Source organism: Pinus tabuliformis, chromosome 3_2 (genome assembly GCF_031772625.1).
Source record: "Pinus tabuliformis cultivar Carrire ecotype Pingquan chromosome 3_2, CPIR1, whole genome shotgun sequence".
Lineage (NCBI taxonomy): Eukaryota > Viridiplantae > Streptophyta > Pinopsida > Pinales > Pinaceae > Pinus > Pinus tabuliformis.
In genome coordinates this window covers 847,796,036-847,812,411 of record NC_142302.1, presented here as the reverse complement: position 1 = coordinate 847,812,411, position 16,376 = coordinate 847,796,036, and positions in this window count along the sequence as shown.

Here is a 16,376-nt window from a genome sequence, read left to right as displayed (position 1 = left end):
TGTGTTTTGCCCTTTTGGACCCCTTCCCCTCACTCGATCTCCACGATTCCACTTTCCCCTACTTTCTAACATCCCTCCCTACCTCCAAAAATTTCCCCAAGAATTTATAAGCCCCTTATCCCCTTCATTTCGCTTCATTTCGACAAAATCCCTTGTTCCACACATTGGGATAAGTTTCACTTGAAAGATGTTTAAGAGCAATAAAAAATGAATTTGGGAACACTGAGAGAGGTTTTTGTCCACAACATGCCAAGGAAGAAAAACCTACTTCAATTTTTTCACAGGTGTCATGGTTTTAGAGAAATGTCAAAAATACAATCGCATCGGGAGAATCGAATACACCTCTGAAGTGACCTTGGACAAATCAAGTTTCCTCTTAGCTTGTTTGGCCAAATGACTTTCTTGATGAGTCAACTGATAACAAGACACAAAGATATTTCCAATGAGCTATCATGAGCTCAATTTGGAGTTGAGGAAGGCATTCAAAAGTTGACTGCAACAGCACTCTGCCTTGAGGCAGCCTCATTTGGCACATTTTGACTAGTCTTGGGAGATTTGATTTTTTACAAGGCAAATGAACTCCAAATTGAAAACTTATAGTTGTGTTGGAAATTAGACTCAAATACCTTTCCAACGAGCTATCCTGCGCCCAATTTGGACACAGCGAAGGCCTCCAAAAAACATCTGAAAGTCGCGCTACGCGTCAGGGTTTTGGCTCAACGCGTAGCGCGCCGCGCACTACCCTTAAGTTGGGGAGGTCCAATTCAAGAAAGGTTTGCATTTTTGGATTTTTCATGATGAAATACACTTGCTCAGCCACTGCCAAGACATTTCATCAAGTTTTGGGCCCCCAAAAGGTCAAAAAACATGCAAAAAATGACCTCACTGCCCCTTTTTGGACACACAGGAAGCAATCTTGGGAGATTTGATTTTTGGAGGGGCAAATGGCCACCAAATTGAGAAATTCCACTTGGGCTGGAGAGTAGACATCCAGAAATTTCCAACACGCCCACTTGTGCCTCATTTGGATGCCGGGAAGTGCCCCAAAAGTGGGCTGAAAGGCGCGCTACGCGTTGAGAAATGGTGCGCTACGCGTTGGGAAAATTTGCCAGTTTTGCACCTTCAGCTCAGGAAAACGCAGCATTGACTAGTTTTGACTTTTTGGTGAGATTTTTCATCCTCCTTGATGTAATTGATGTAATTTCATGTTTACATGACATTTATTTACCTATTTTAGAAGATTCCTTCATAAAATAGCAAACATTTAATGAATGAATTGGTTTCCTAGCTTATAGAGGCAAGTTGTTTTGATTGCCTAGATTGTAGTGCTCAGTTTAGAATTGGTTGAAACAGCTCCTAGGATGATGAGCTCGACCCCTAGAGGCAAGGAAATGTGTTATCTTGCCTATATTATGTATTTTCTAAATCATTTTCATGGTTGGAGAAGTTGGACTCATGAGGGATAAGCTTAGACTGTATTACTCTTTGTATCTCTGCAATTTTGGCAAAGCAAGGACCAGAGTTTTGCAGCACTATTTGGGATTCCTGTGGTTATTTGTGTTGATGGTGTGTTTCTCTCATGTACTTGTAAGTTTGTTATGTGTATCATTTTCCTACTCCTCTTTTCTGCACATTAAGTAAATGAAGTGTTAAGGTAGAATTCATGGTTTCTATGCTCTGCCTTTAAGTTTGCTTAATATCTATGTTTTCTTCTGTCTAAGGAGAAATCTCGAAGGTTTCTTGCTCTCTTTAGCTCCTCGCCGGTCATTCCTATCCATTCACTTAATTCAAAGGCATCAAGACAATCTCCTACCTTGCCCCAAAAAGACCTCTGCAAAAACTGTGTCTCATCCCCGCACCCAAAATTGTTGTGCTCAGTTTTCCAACAAAACTCTAAAAATTTAAAATCAAACTTTCCCTATCAGTTTACTAGCCTAAAATCAGTGTTCTTTATTGATCATCTCCGCCCTTTGAAGACCTTTTGCCGAGATAGACCCGGAGCAAGCCCTCTCCTGTCCCCGTAGGGCTAGCTACGAGGCTAAGTGGTTTGATGTTGCCTTGGATTTTTTCTTTTTCAGCCTGAGGCCAAATTCAAGCGCTAACATAGTGGCCACCATACTGAGGAAGAACAAATGGTTTTCTTGTTGATGTCATTTGTTTTATAAGCTACAGATGGAGCCTGAAGTTATGCCAGGTAGCCTTCGAAACGCTTTTGCTTTGCATTAGCGGAAGTAGATAAACGTTGCTTCAGTCAATCTCCTGTCTAGCTTGTAAACGTGACATTTAACTTGTTAATTGCCCCAGTACATGTATCAAGTTCAGATCTGATTGTTGATGGTGGACAACGATCAGACACTTGAAAGGCTGAAATCATTCACTTGGCGACTCTAAATCATTTTCGAGATCAGATCCAAAGACTCCACTGGAGGATGATCCCGACCAGCAGAAACATGAAAGGACAACATGGACAGATCAGGTACTCAAGTTGGAATTGCATCCAAGACATTTTGTTCTTTGTTCTAAATTATTTCTTCTCTTTTCTTGAGAATGTAAAGAAGGCTTTGCAAAGTATAGTATGCTTGAGAAAATATCCCAGGCCTGCAGTTGATTCTTTCCCTTTGAAGATTGTGAATACCAAAGATTTGCATGCCTTTGAGCTTGACCAGGATCCTTTTTCCGAATTTTGTGATGACCATCTTCAAATTGATGAGTCTCAAGAGACCAAGACTAATTCTATACCTGCTGTACATACCCCTACACCTTGTAAAATTCCAGATCGGTATAAACCTCTTGTTTTACCTTCTGTTCTTCATGCTTTCCCCAAAAACTATGATCTATACTTGCCGAGGTTTGATGGTGAATGTAAGAATGTCAACACTGAGCAACATGTGCAGAATTTTGAGTCTTTTCTAGACCTTTTTGAAGTTGATAGCGAAGATGTCAGTAGAAGGCTTTTTTCTCTTTCTTTGCAAGCCAAAGTGAAGAGTTGGTTCAAAGCCCTGCCTGATGCAAGCATTTCAGATTTCTAGCAGTTTGTCAAAGTTTTTCTCGACAGGTGGATGATCGAGCAGAACCTTTTCCTTATTGTAGAAGAGTATAACCAGCTGAAAAGATTGCCAAGGGAGACAGTACAACAGTTTTCAGCCAGATTTAACCAAGTTTATTATTCAATGCCAGTTGATATAAGGCCTCCTCCTAGATCGGCTCTCTTGCACTATCCGGGTGCCTTTGATCCGGAGATGGAGTTTCAGCTGAGAGAAAGGGATATTGCAACACTTCACGAGATGCAAAACAGTGCAGTAAATGTAGAGGCTCATCTGCTGATCCGAAGGGCAAGGTTGAAGGAAGAAGAGATGAAAAACATAGATCCGGAAAAATCAACATCTCTAGAGGTAAAGCTTGACATTTTGGTAAGTGCAGTAGAAAAGATGATGGACAAGATCACCGCAAGAAATGCTCATGATGTTCAAGCCCATGGCTCGCTGATTGAAGAAGAACAAGTTGCTGATCCAAAACATTTTGTTTCTGATCCCAGTTGTCATAGTGATTGTTTTATAGATCATTGTGAAGAAGAAAGAACTGTTGATATGACCTGCATGCTTGATGATATGTTTTATACTAATGATTTGCCTCAGTTTGATCAGTATGATGATGATTATGTTCTCCAAACAAAAGCTAATCTTACAGACAAATCAGCAGCTAGTTTGTGGGAGGAAGAGGTTCACTTACAGCAGCTCGAGTACAATGATCAAATGATGCATATCAGCTATGACAATGATGAGGAAAGTGCAGCAAATTTTGAAGTAAGTGAAGGATCTTTGCCTTTTTGTTTTGATTCGTTTCAGTTCATCAGAGATAAATACCATGCAATCAGAAATCAAATGTCAACAAGTCTTGATTTGAATCATCTTGAGAGTGATGAAAATTTTGTTCAAGACTTCTCATATTCAGATTTGCAACCCCCGAAAGCCATTGATTGTCAAGTTGCAGCTGAAGACTTGGAAGTGGACACACATGATTTAATGATTCAAGGTGACTCCGTACCATTCTGTTTTGAATCATTTCAGTTTTTGAAGGGTAGATTGCATAGTAAATCTTCAAATGAGCAGCCTATAACAAATCAGCAATTTCTCAGTGTTAATGTTGAGGATGAGAGAGATAACAAAATTCTTGAGCAGCCTGTAGCATCAGATTTGCAGCCACCAAATGAAATTGAAGGGCAGATTACAGATGAAGCTGTGGAAGATGAAATACATGATTTGATGATGCAGGAAGATTCTACACCCTTTTGTTTCGAAGCATTTCAGTTTATAAGGCAAAATCTTCGTAAAATCTCTCAAGAAAAAGATGAACAGCTAGAAGGATGTCATACATTTTCAATGGATACATTGCAACAGTCTTTTCAAGTTTTTCATGATCCAATAGCTGATGTTTTGGATGAGGTTTGCAGTCAAAGTCTTTCTCCATTGACTACATGTGAGCTTGAAACATGTGCTGATATGAATTTGATCCGGCAGCCAGTTTCTTTATCATTTTCAGCAGAGGTCTTGTCACAAGGCTCAAATCAAAGTTTGCATTCATGGTATGAGGAAACGAGAAGTAATCCATTAGATGAGCTAAGTTCCATTGTGCTTGAATTTCAAGATCCTTATGCAGTGTTTTTGGAGGAGGATAGAGAATTCATATCATTCAACGGATCTGTTTCCAAGTTGTCATGGGAGTTGCCTTTCAGTAGTTCTCTCTTGTTGTTCATAAGTGAGCACTTGCGGAGAATTCGAACAGCAGACAGGATACTTACTTGGTTGCATTGGTTGTTTCATTTCACTTGATCAGGTGATGAATGAAACTGTTAGAGTAGGTTGTGATGAATAAGCTCCCCTTTGAGCATCATTTCCAGTTTATCAGTTGTGTTTAAGTATTGAGTCAGTTTTTAGTTGAGTGAGAGTCAATTTGTGTTGTCAAGTCATCAGTTTTCAGTCATGCATTTCAGCTTGAGTTTTTGACTCCATTGCCCAATGGATGAAGGCACTGTCTAGCTCTTCCAGAGATCTGTCGTTCTTGGCACCTCCAAGGAGCTACCATCCCCATTGGAGCCAATGTTAGTGTCAGCCTTTCCAGCGTTCCTCCAGTGATCAAATATGCTCTTACAAAGTGGTCTTAGAGTGTCAAGGTCAAATTTTGTCATTTCAAAGAGTCTTCAAGCAAAATTTGGTCACTAGACATTAGGTCTAGGGTTTGCTTTCACTCCTTCTAAAGTTGTCCAAATGTCGGTCCATGTCATCATTCTGCTGAGTCTATCATCATTCATAGGGTTGTCATTATCATGTCAGTGTCTAATGAGTCATTTTACACCTTGTTCATGCTTAAGTTGCGCCTAGGTAAGGTCATTTCCCTCTCCTAGGGTTTTGAAGGCAATTTCTCTTAGATGGTCAAATCATTAGCAAAACTTGTATCCAGATGTTCATACACTTTCCCCTATCCTTCATGTACCTTATCAAACACTTCCCATCACTGAGATCCCCCAAATTCCTCATTTTTGCACAAACCCTAGTTTCTTGCTACAACCTCGCAATTTTCTAGGTTGGGCCTGTGTTTTGCCCTTTTGGACCCCTTCCCCTCACTCGATCTCCGCGATTCCACTTTCCCCTGCTTCCTAACATCCCTCCCTACCTCCAAAAATTTCCCCAAGAATTTAGAAGCCCCTTATCCCCTTCATTTCGCTTCATTTCGACAAAATCCCTTGTTCCACACATCAGGATAAGTTTCACTCAAAAGATGTTTCAGAGTAATAAAAAAATGAATTTGGGAAAACTGAGAGAGGTTTTTGTCCACAACATGCCAAGGAAGAAAAAAATCCTTCACTTTTTTCACAGGTGTCATGGTTTTAGAGAAACGTCAAAAATACAATCGCATCGGGAGAATCGAATGCACCTCTGAAGTGATCTTGGGAAAATCAAGTTTTCTCCTAGCTTGGTTGGCCAAATGACTTTCTTGATGCGTCAAATGATAACTAGACACAAGGAGCTTTCCAATGAGCTATCATGAGCTCAATTTGGAGTTGCGAAAGGCATTCAAAAGTTGACTGCAACAGCACTCTGCCTTGAGGCAGCCTCATTTGGCACATTTTGACCAGTCTTGGGAGATTTGATTTTTGACAAAGCAAATGAACTCCAAATTGAACAATTCCAGTTTTTTTGGAAATTCGACTCAAAGACCTTTCCAACGAGCTATCCTGCGCCCAATTTGGACACCGGGAAGGCCTCCAAAAAGCATCTGAACGTCGCGCTACGCGTAGGGCTCAGGCGCGCTACGCGTCAGGGTTTTGGCTCAACGCATAGCGCGCCGCGCGCTACCCTTAAGTTGGGGAGGTCTAATTCAAGAAAGGTTTGAATTTTTTGATTTTTCATGATGAAATGCACCTGCTCAGCCACTGCCAAGACATTTCATGAAGTTTTGGGCCCCCAAAAGGTCAAAAAACATGCAAAAAATGACCTCACTGCCCCTTTTTGGACACACAGGAAGCAACCTTGGGAGATTTGATTTTTGGAGGGGCAAACGGCCACCACATTGAGAAATTCCACTTGGGCTGGAGAGTAGACATTCATACCTTTCCAACAAGCCCACTTGTGCCTCATTTGGATGCCGGGAAGTGCCCCAAAAGTGGGCTGAAAGGCGCGCTACGCGTTGGGAAAATTTGCCAGTTTTGCACCTTCAGCTCAGGAAAACGCAGCATTGACTAGTTTTGACTTTTTGGTGGGATTTTTCATCCTCCTTGATGTAATTTCATGTTTACATGACATTTATTTACCTATTCTAGAAGATTCCTTCATAAAATAGCAAACATTTAATGAATGAATTTGTTTCCTAGCTTATAGAGGCAAGTTGTTTTGATTGCCTAGATTGTAGTGCTCAGTTTAGAATTGGTTGAAACAGCTCCTAGGATGATGAGCTCAACCCCTAGAGGCAAGGAAATGTGTTAGCTTGCCTATATTATGTATTTTCTAAATCATTTTCATGGTTGGAGAAGTTGGACTCATGAGGGATAAGCTTAGACTGTATTACTCTTTGTATCTCTGCAATTTTGGCAAAGCAAGGACCAGGGTTTTGCAGCACTATTTGGGATTCCTGTGGTTATTTGTGTTGATGGTGTGTTTCTCTCATGTACTTGTAAGTTTGTTATGTGTATAATTTTCCTACTCCTCTTTTCTGCACATTAAGTAAATGAAGTGTTAAAGTAGAATTCATGGTTTCTATGCTTTGCCTTTAAGTTTGCTTAATATCTATGTTTTCTTCTGTCTAAGGAGAACTCTCGAAGGTTTCTTGCTCTCTTTAGCTCCTCACCGGTCATTCCTATCCATTCACTTAATTCAAAGGCATCAAGACAATCTCCTACCTTGCCCCAAAAAGACCTCTGCAAAAACTTTGTCTCATCCCCGCACCCAAAATTGTTGTGCTCGGTTTTCCAACAAAACTCTAAAAATTTAAAATCAAACTTTCCCTATCAGTTTACTAGCCTAAAATCAGTGTTCTTTATTGGTCATCTCCGCCCTTTGAAGACCTTTTGCCGAGATAGACCCGGAGAGAGCCCTCTCCTGTCCCCATAGGGCTAGCTACGAGGCTCAGTGGTTTGATGTTGCCTTGGATTTTGTCTTTTTCAGCCTGAGGCCAAATTCAAACGCTAACAGTGGGATTGAGTTAAATGGTTGATGTAAGTTATTTTGAATGATCACAAGCATTATTTCATCCTTGTAAAAGATTTGGAATTTCATAGTAATCATTGAGCTGCTTGGATTAGTCTTTTTGTTCCCAAATCTAGATTGTTGGACCTCTTTTTGAGCAAAGAACAATAAATTTCTGCTATTTTTTAGAGCATGCTAACAAGCTGCAACTGAGTAGGTTCCACTTGCATCAGATCACAAAAACATTATAGTTCATAACAAAAATTACCCCATTGGATTTTCACTTGATTTGGTTAGGCATTTTTTAGATTTACTAGCTCACTAGTTATCAAATTTCTAGATTTTCGACTAGTAATGTTTTTCTATTTTTCAGCCTGGGTTAATGGTGGGCTCCAGTATTGTAGCAATAATGCTACAACTCCTGGAGCTTCCTATCTCTAATTTTATCAACCCGGTAGTTCGTACAAACTTGGAAGCGACGGTGCTGTATGCACAAGTACTAGCTCTTGTCACAGCTGTCACTTGGTCAGCTGGCACAAGTCCGCTAGGGCTCAAGCCAACTTCTATATGCTCACAGAAGAAGCTTTATGAATGATGGACGAAAGCTAACTCAAAGGAGACTAGTCTAATTGCAGAAAGAAACTGAAAGCCAATAAAGCATGAAAACCCTAGTAAACCCTAATTTGACTAGGCTAGACCCTAACTATGCAAAACTGTGAATGAAACCACTACCAATAATGCCATTACTTGCAGTGAACTGAAATACATGCATCTAAGCTACTTGTATCTGAAAATACATGTTTTTTTATTTTTTCATTAAGTGGTTGGATTTATTGTGATGATGCTTTTGATTAGGGTTTGGTTGTGCAGGAGCGGTTGGAATGGAAGGAAAGCATGGGCAAGGTCAGGATGGCTAGGGGAGGTCCCAGAGGGTCTCTAGCATCAGTCCACAGAAGTCTACCACGTTCGGATGCTCAGCAACCGAGTTTGCAGGCTTCTACAGGAAGTCTGCAGGGGATCCTACAGGAAACTCAGGGATTTCTACAGGAAGTCTGTGCAATTCTACAGGATGTTTGGCCGTGGAAGTTTTGGGAGATGGTGAAGTGTTGGAGTGGTGTGGGAGGATAGGTGAGATGGAGATGGAGCTGGTGATGGCTCAGGAGCAGAGAAGTCAAATGGAGGAAGAGTGCATATAGTGGGTTGATGGTTGGAAGGATGGGATCAACGAAAGTTTAAGTAGATGGAGCTAAGTGATTAATGGATGAGTTGGAGGGTAAATGAGTTGGACAGAGGCTGAGTAGGTGGATTGAGGAGAGATCAAGAAGAAGAAGAAGGAAGTGGAATGATATGGAGCAGCGTAAATGAAACAAATGACTTGTGTATTGCATCAACAACGAGAATTCATTAACCTATGATAACTGTGCCATTAAACCTATGAACAGCAATGGAAAACCAAGAAATGAAACTCGTGCATGGAAGTGAAATGTAGAAGTATGGTTCAATATCAAACATGCATGGATGGATCTTCAACGAAAATGTCTATGTTGCAGCTTGCATGGAAGTGAGAAGAACTGCGTTTCTTTTTGGTGGTTGGTTATGGACTGCACCCCAATCCCTAACAGAGATGGCAGTGAGCCTTAAAAACCTTTTTCTGGAGCTCCAATGAATTATATCTATCCTCTTCTAACCTAAGCAACTGGAAACAAATTCACCATAAACTAATCCTATCTAAGCTCATGAAAAAGACTAAATTAACAGACTGTAAATTCGAATTGCATGTTAAAGTAAAAACTCAAAGTGCTGGAACGAAATGCAAACAACATTACAACACCGAGGAGATCTATTGCTCTCAGGTTGGGTCCTAACCTGAGAGCTATAGCTCCCTTAGAAACTCAGAATGAGATCAAAATCTACCTGACTTTATTCATAAACGAAAATCTGATGTCATGCCAAAACTGGCTTACAAAAGGAACAAACACCGAGCTGTAGCTCGTACTTCCAAATTACAAGAGCAATACAAAAGTTCAAAAAGCTTCTATCCAAGGCTACGGCCTAAGTATTTATGCAAAATGATCATCCAACAGGTGTCCTTGATTTGTGGAGCTCGGTTGTCCAACTGAAGGTTAAACTGCTGATCCTGTAGAACAGTTATAACTGCTGTTCCTGTAGAACAGTTGTAACTGTTGTTCCTGTAGAACAGTTGGCTGCCTCTAAGCTCGGTGGGTAGATGGATTGGAGCTCGGAGCTATGGTGGGAATCACGAGGAAGGCCCCCAAGACTGTGGACATCCTCTCCTAAAAACCAGCAGTGCCACCTCATTGTCTCCTTGTTTCCTTTCTCGTGGTCTTTGCTCCCTTTTTAATGCCAAAACCTGAAATCATCATGTATTAGTCACGTGGATAGAATGCCTACCCTTCTTCCTACAAACAACACGAATAAACCAAGAAATGAATGCATAAGCAATAAAAAATGAATGGTTTGAGCAGAGCAAGTAGGCCAAATGAGCCCAAATTGTACCAAAAATTGGGGCTCATCATCACCCCCCAGCTAAACTATTTGCTCATCCTTGAGCAACTTTGCCCTGGCTCCTCGTCTTTGGCCGAGAACTAGAGCCCGGAGCATGCTTTTCCTTTCTTGTTTTTGGTGGCCTTGCCTTTTCTACCGAGGGTGGCGCTTCTTCCTTTCCCGTTTTTGGCGGCCCTGCCTTTGCTGCCCCTGGTGGTGACGAAGGTGATGCTTCTTCCCCCTTTCCTATTTCCTTGAGCCGGGCTTCGGAAGGCGATTGGCCTATTTTTTGTGTCCAGGAAGTTATTTTTGGGCTCCCCTTCTCAGGGGTGGCTGATGTTTTAGAGGGGGTTCTTGCACTGGGTGAAGTAGGGACATCCCCTAAAATGGTTTGGCTGCCGGGTGGAGGCTGTGGCTTGCCCGTGGTTATCCTCTTGCTTCTCCTGGCCTCAGATGGTAGAGGGGTCTCCCTCTCTCTCTTCTCCTTCGGCTTTGGAGGTGTACTGAGGGCAGCCAGCGCCGCTGCTGCCTCCTTTTCTAGAATACTAGCCTTCTCTTTCTTGCGTTTTGCTCTCTCAGAGCTCCTTGTAGAGGGCCCCTCCTTTTCAGATTTCGGGCTTCCTGTAGAAGACCCTGCTTTGCCCACTTCCGGGCCTCCTGTAGAAGATTCTTTCTTTCCCGCTTTTGGGCTTCTTGTAGAAAACCCGGCTTTAGCCACTCCCGAGCTTCCTGTAGGAGGCTGTTTCTCAATGACCTTCGGGCTTCCTGTAGAAGCCCCTTTTTCCAATTTCGGGCTTCCTGTAGAAGCCTTTGTCTCTGTGTTCGGGCTTCCTGTAGAAGCCTTTGTCTCCGTTTTTGGGCTTCCTGTAGAAGCCTGTTTCCCAACGATTTTCGGGCTTCCTGTAGAAGCCTTCGTCTTTGTTTTTGGGCTTACTGTAGAAGCCTGTTTCTCACTGATCTTCGGGCTTCCTGTAGAAGCCTTTGTTTTTGTTTTCGGGCTTCCTGTAGAAGCATGTTTCTGCTTTCCTGTAGACACAGGTGTCTCCACCTCCGCTTGCTTTCCTGCCTGAGTTTTGCTTTTTGCTTTGGTTGCAGGTGCTGTTGAGGTACTTGGGCTGACGTGGACCACCTCAGCTTTGTCCATTCTGCTCTTCATCCTCTTTTCCCTTGCTGACAAGATAGGTGTGCCACCTTTTTCTTTGTCCTCATTTTCCTCATGCTTCTTCCTTCGTTCTTTCTTCTGTACTGTGGTCGGGGTCTTCTGGCCTTCTTCTCTCTGTCCCTCGGCCACTGCTTCTTGTTCCTCACTGCTGGAGGAACCCGTTTCTTCGATCAACATCTTAATGTCCCCATCTTTTGTTAAATTCTGGAAGGATTCCCATGAGAGGGGGACCTTATATGAGTGCAATGCATCTTCCACAAGAAGTTTGATCAACCCATGGTGGGCTATCTGATCTGGTATGCCCTCTTTCAGCTTTGTGGCACACTCCATTAGAGACTGCAGTAGGTAATAAGGGATGCTCTGTTTTTGTTCTACAGGAAGATCAATTCGGTGCCTCAATTCAGTGAGCAACCGAAAGTGATATGCATACACGATGCTGAAACGGCCTTCACAAGTGATATATTTCATGATTTGCAAACTGACTTCATTCCATGGTGGCAACAGTCTCGTTCTTCGCACCCCATTTTTGTCCTCCGAGAATTCTTCCTCAGGTGGAAAGAATTCTTTCTTTGCCTGCTGGCTCAGCTTTCTTCCTTCCTTATCCCACGGCAAACCCATAGGAAGTTCTGTGATCCGGCTGATATGTTGTGGGGTGAGCTTGAGGCTCAGACCTCTGAAGTTCACTGTGGCCAGTGTCTGGGATTTAGGCTTCAGAGCCTGCAAGAACTCTTCGGCCACTTCATCATCGTAACCCTGCAGCTTATCACAAAAAGGCATCCATTGTGCTCTGGTGAAGAGCTCTACCACTGCCGGGTTTTCCCTTAGTTTGGTTGAATCAGTGGGTTCCCGTCTTATAAACCCACCCGGCATGATGAACACGGTTGTTTTAATTAAAGGTGGCAAATGCAAAAGAGATTTTGTCTATTAAGACAGAGCATGCACATAATCCACAAAATTCAACACAGTCTACTTCACATCCTGTAGAACGACAGCATAGGCACAGCAAACAACAATTTCACCGATATCTTTATGACCAGACTGTGGACGATGGTCTTGCCACTTTTACTAACCAGTTGCATGAGGAGTTCAGGGTTACCTCTTTAATTGGCCACCTTTTTCGTGAGGCACCCGCTTCCCTGTAGAAGACTGCGTTCCTGTAGACTGCGTTCCTGTAGAACTGCGTTCCTGTAGACTGCGTTCCTATAGAACTGCGTTCCTGTAGAAACTGTGTTCCTGTAGGAGCAGTGCGCAATTCTCGGGGAGGACTGTAGTTGGCCCGCGTTCAAGGTGTGCTTCACCGGCGTTCTGGTAGCCAACAGCTCGGCGTATCAAAGTGCAGAGGAGATCAGAATAGCCACCCGAGTTTGAAGTGGTGGTTGATAAATGCATGCACATGATCTAGCCGATTAGATTTTGAATCGGCGCAATCCGTGGTGCGGGGGATGAGCTGTCCCCGCCGGACCGTTGGGCGACGTCATCCATCATTCGCCTGCGTATTCACTTGCTGCCGCATCCATTCCCACAGATTTGCCGCCGCCTTTTCCTGTTAAACTCATGCTTCTGACGAGAGTGTTCTCACGTGCGTGCCGTTCATTCTCTTTGTCGTGGCCACCACCCAAACATCCAATTGCACTTTAACTAGCCGACGTGGCCAGTCGACTGGCCATACGGCCGCTCAACCATTCAATTTTACACTGTGCAAACAATTTCAAAGTAAAATTCATGCGATTTGATGGAAGGAAGGGTTGAGACACTTACCTGCGTGGCTGCACACGATTTTTTCCAGTTCTTGGACGATGGTGAGTGGATCTACCTGCTGCATGCGACTTACACAGACCCGAAGGCTCATGGTTACAGGCTGCCAACGATGGAGTGGATGTTTTGCTTGCATGCACCCGCGTTTCATTTCAGATGGCGGTGCTGTGAATGGTATCCACTCGAGCAGGTTGAACTGTTACAGGATTCCCGCGAGGTGTCTCATAACAGTCCTTTCTCCTTGGGTGCATGCTGCACGACGGAGGCTCTGGCCTTTCAATCACGTTCCCGGAGCTCTTGATGCCTGCGGTATGAGATCTCAGCATTTGTTTAACTTCGAAAATGGCTTTTCCCGTGAGAACTCATCGATCTTCTTTGTTGGTGCAGGGAACTTGGTTGCATGTCGACAAGGATGGTGGAGCAAGGTGAGAGCAATGTGCAAGGGTGCCAACAAAGGCTTGCATGCATCCAAACCAATCCATAGTCGCTAAATCTCCTTTTAAGATGAATTCTGGGCCGTCCCAAACTTCTACAGGAAGTTTCCTGTAGAACACAGAGCTTCCTGTAGAAAGTTCGGCCTTCCTGTAGAAAGTCTATACTTTCCTGTAGAAAATCCGCGCCTTCCTGTAGAAAGACTGCATCTTCCTGTAGAAAGACTGCATCTTCCTGTAGAGGACTCAAACCATGATAAAATTGCACATACCTTGAAAAAAACATGGGTACCCTTGGAGGAGGTGCTGGTGAGGTCTCTTGACAGCAACATAAAGACCCTTGGCTTTGAGTTGAAGGCTTCCTCTCCTCCATAGAACATCTGCAACCTGCATGCAATTTTACCATATTTTGCTTATTGTTTTTTTTCTTTTTTCTTTTTCTTTTTTTTTTTGAAAGATAACAGGGGCGCCTCAAAGAGGTTTTCACCCTTGCCATCTGCCCTGAGCGCCTCAGAAAGGTTTTCACTCAAGGATCTTTTTCAAACCTTTTCTCTCTTTTTTTGAAAGACAATAGGGGCACCTCAATGAGGTTTTCACCCCTACCACCTGCCTTGGGCGCCTCAGAGAGGTTTTCACCCAAGGATCTTTATTATTTATTTCTTTTTTTTTCCTTTTTTTTTTATTTTTATTTTTTATATCCTTCAGGGTATGCCAAAAGCAGAGGCAGAACCCTTCTCTATGACCAATACAGATTTCTCCATAGTTTTGATGAACTCTTGTCTTGAGAGAGGTCTCTTGTAGATCTTCAATTGATGCCCATTGACAAGCATGGGAATGGCTTCTTCATCAATGGTTCGAATGAGGACAGATCCATTGTCATGGAATTTCTCCACTGCATATGGTCCTAGCCATCTGGTTCTCAGCTTCCCCTTGAAATCTTTGTATCTGGAGTCATACAACAAAGCCCAATCTCCCGGCTGAAATTGCTTGTCATGGAGATGTTGGTCATGCCACACCTTTCTCTGAAGTTGAACCACTTCTGAGTGAAGGAGGGCTTGCATTCGGTGCTCATCCAGGCCATTCAGCTGCAGTAGCCTTTCTTGTTGTGCATGGCTGAGATCTAGGTCCAGCTGAGCTGCCATCCTCAAAGTGTTGTATTCAAACTCAATGGACAGCAAAGCTTTCTTCCCATAGACCAGCTCATATGGTGTGAAGTCGGTGGTGGTCTTCCAAGTGGTGTTGTAAGCCCATGTGGCTTCAACCAGGCGATCTGCCCAGTCCTTTCTGCTGCTGCTCACCACCTTAGTCAAGATCCCTTCTAATGCTCTATTGGTGACTTCCACCTGCCCATTTGCTTGAGGGTGATAAGGGGTGGAAGTCCTATGCTTGATCTTGTGATGAGCTAGGAGATCTTCAACCAGGTTGGAGGTGAACTGGCTCCCTTGATCGGTGACCAGCTCTCTTGGATAGCCAAACTTATAGAAGATGTTCTCTCTTAGGAACTCGGCCACCTTTTCTTCTGTTGCTGCTTTGATTGCTTTGGTCTCTGCCCACTTTGTCAAATAGTCAGTACACACAATGATGTAAGTCCTTTGCCTCGAAGAGGGGTTGATTGGGCCCACAAAGTCCATGCCCCACTTCTCAAATGGCTCAAGAGTCACTTGAGGTTGGAGAGGCATCTCATCCCTTTGGGTCGGTTTCCCCATTCTTTGGCATTGGTCACACTGACTGACATATCTTCTGACATCTTGATGAAGTGTGGGTCAATAGTAGCCTGCCTGCAGGATTTTGAAGGCAGTTCTCTTTGCTGCAAAATGTCCTCCACAAGGCCCATCATGACAAGTGAGGAGGATATCAAAGACTTCCTCCTCCCTTACACAACGCCTTAAGATCTGATCGGGGCCAAGCTTGAACAGATTGCCCCCGATCCAAGTAAATGAGGCACTTTTTCTGATGATTCTGCTCTTCTCTCTGGAAGATAGGTGTGGAGGGAACTGTGCTGAAACAAGATAGTTTGCTATATCAGCAAACCATGGAGAGAGTACTGAAATAGCAAACAAATGTTCATCAGGCATCTGGTCATCCACTGTTCCATCCTCATCTGCAGACAAATCCAATCTAGATAAAAAGTCAGCAACAACATTTTCTCTACCTGGTTTGTCAACAATGGTCAAATCAAACTGCTGCAATAAAAGTAACCATCTAATAATACGAGCATTCACATCTGGTTTATTCATTAAATATCTAATAGCAGCATGGTCAGTATGTACAAAGGTCTGGTAACCAGTAATATAATGTCGGAACTTGTTCAGTGCATGGACCACAGCCAAGAATTCTTTCTCGGTTACAGTGTAATTCAGCTCAGCTTTGGACAAGTTTTTGCTAACAAAGTAAATGGCATATGGAAGTTTTTGCTCAACTTGTCCTAAAGCTGCACCTATGGCTTTGTTCGAGGCATCAGTGTGGATGTGGAAAGGTAGGGCCCAGTTTGGACCTCTCAGGATTGGGGCTGACACCAACTTGTCCTTTAATTCATTTAAAGCCCTCTGACAATCGTCAGTCCAATTAAACTCCACATCTTTTGCCAACAGGCCAAACAATGGCGAGGCTAGCTTGCTGAAATCTTTAATGAATCTCCGGTAGTATCCTGCTAATCCCAAGAAACTCCGGACATCCCTTACCTTTTGAGGAGGTGGAACCCTCTTGATGAGAGCAATTTTGTTAGGATCCACCTGCAACCCTTGGCAAGAAATGGTATGGCCTAGCACGGTCCCTTCAGTCATTAGGAATTCACATTTTTCAGGACTAAGGGACAAGTTCATCTCGGTGCATTTGGTTAGGACT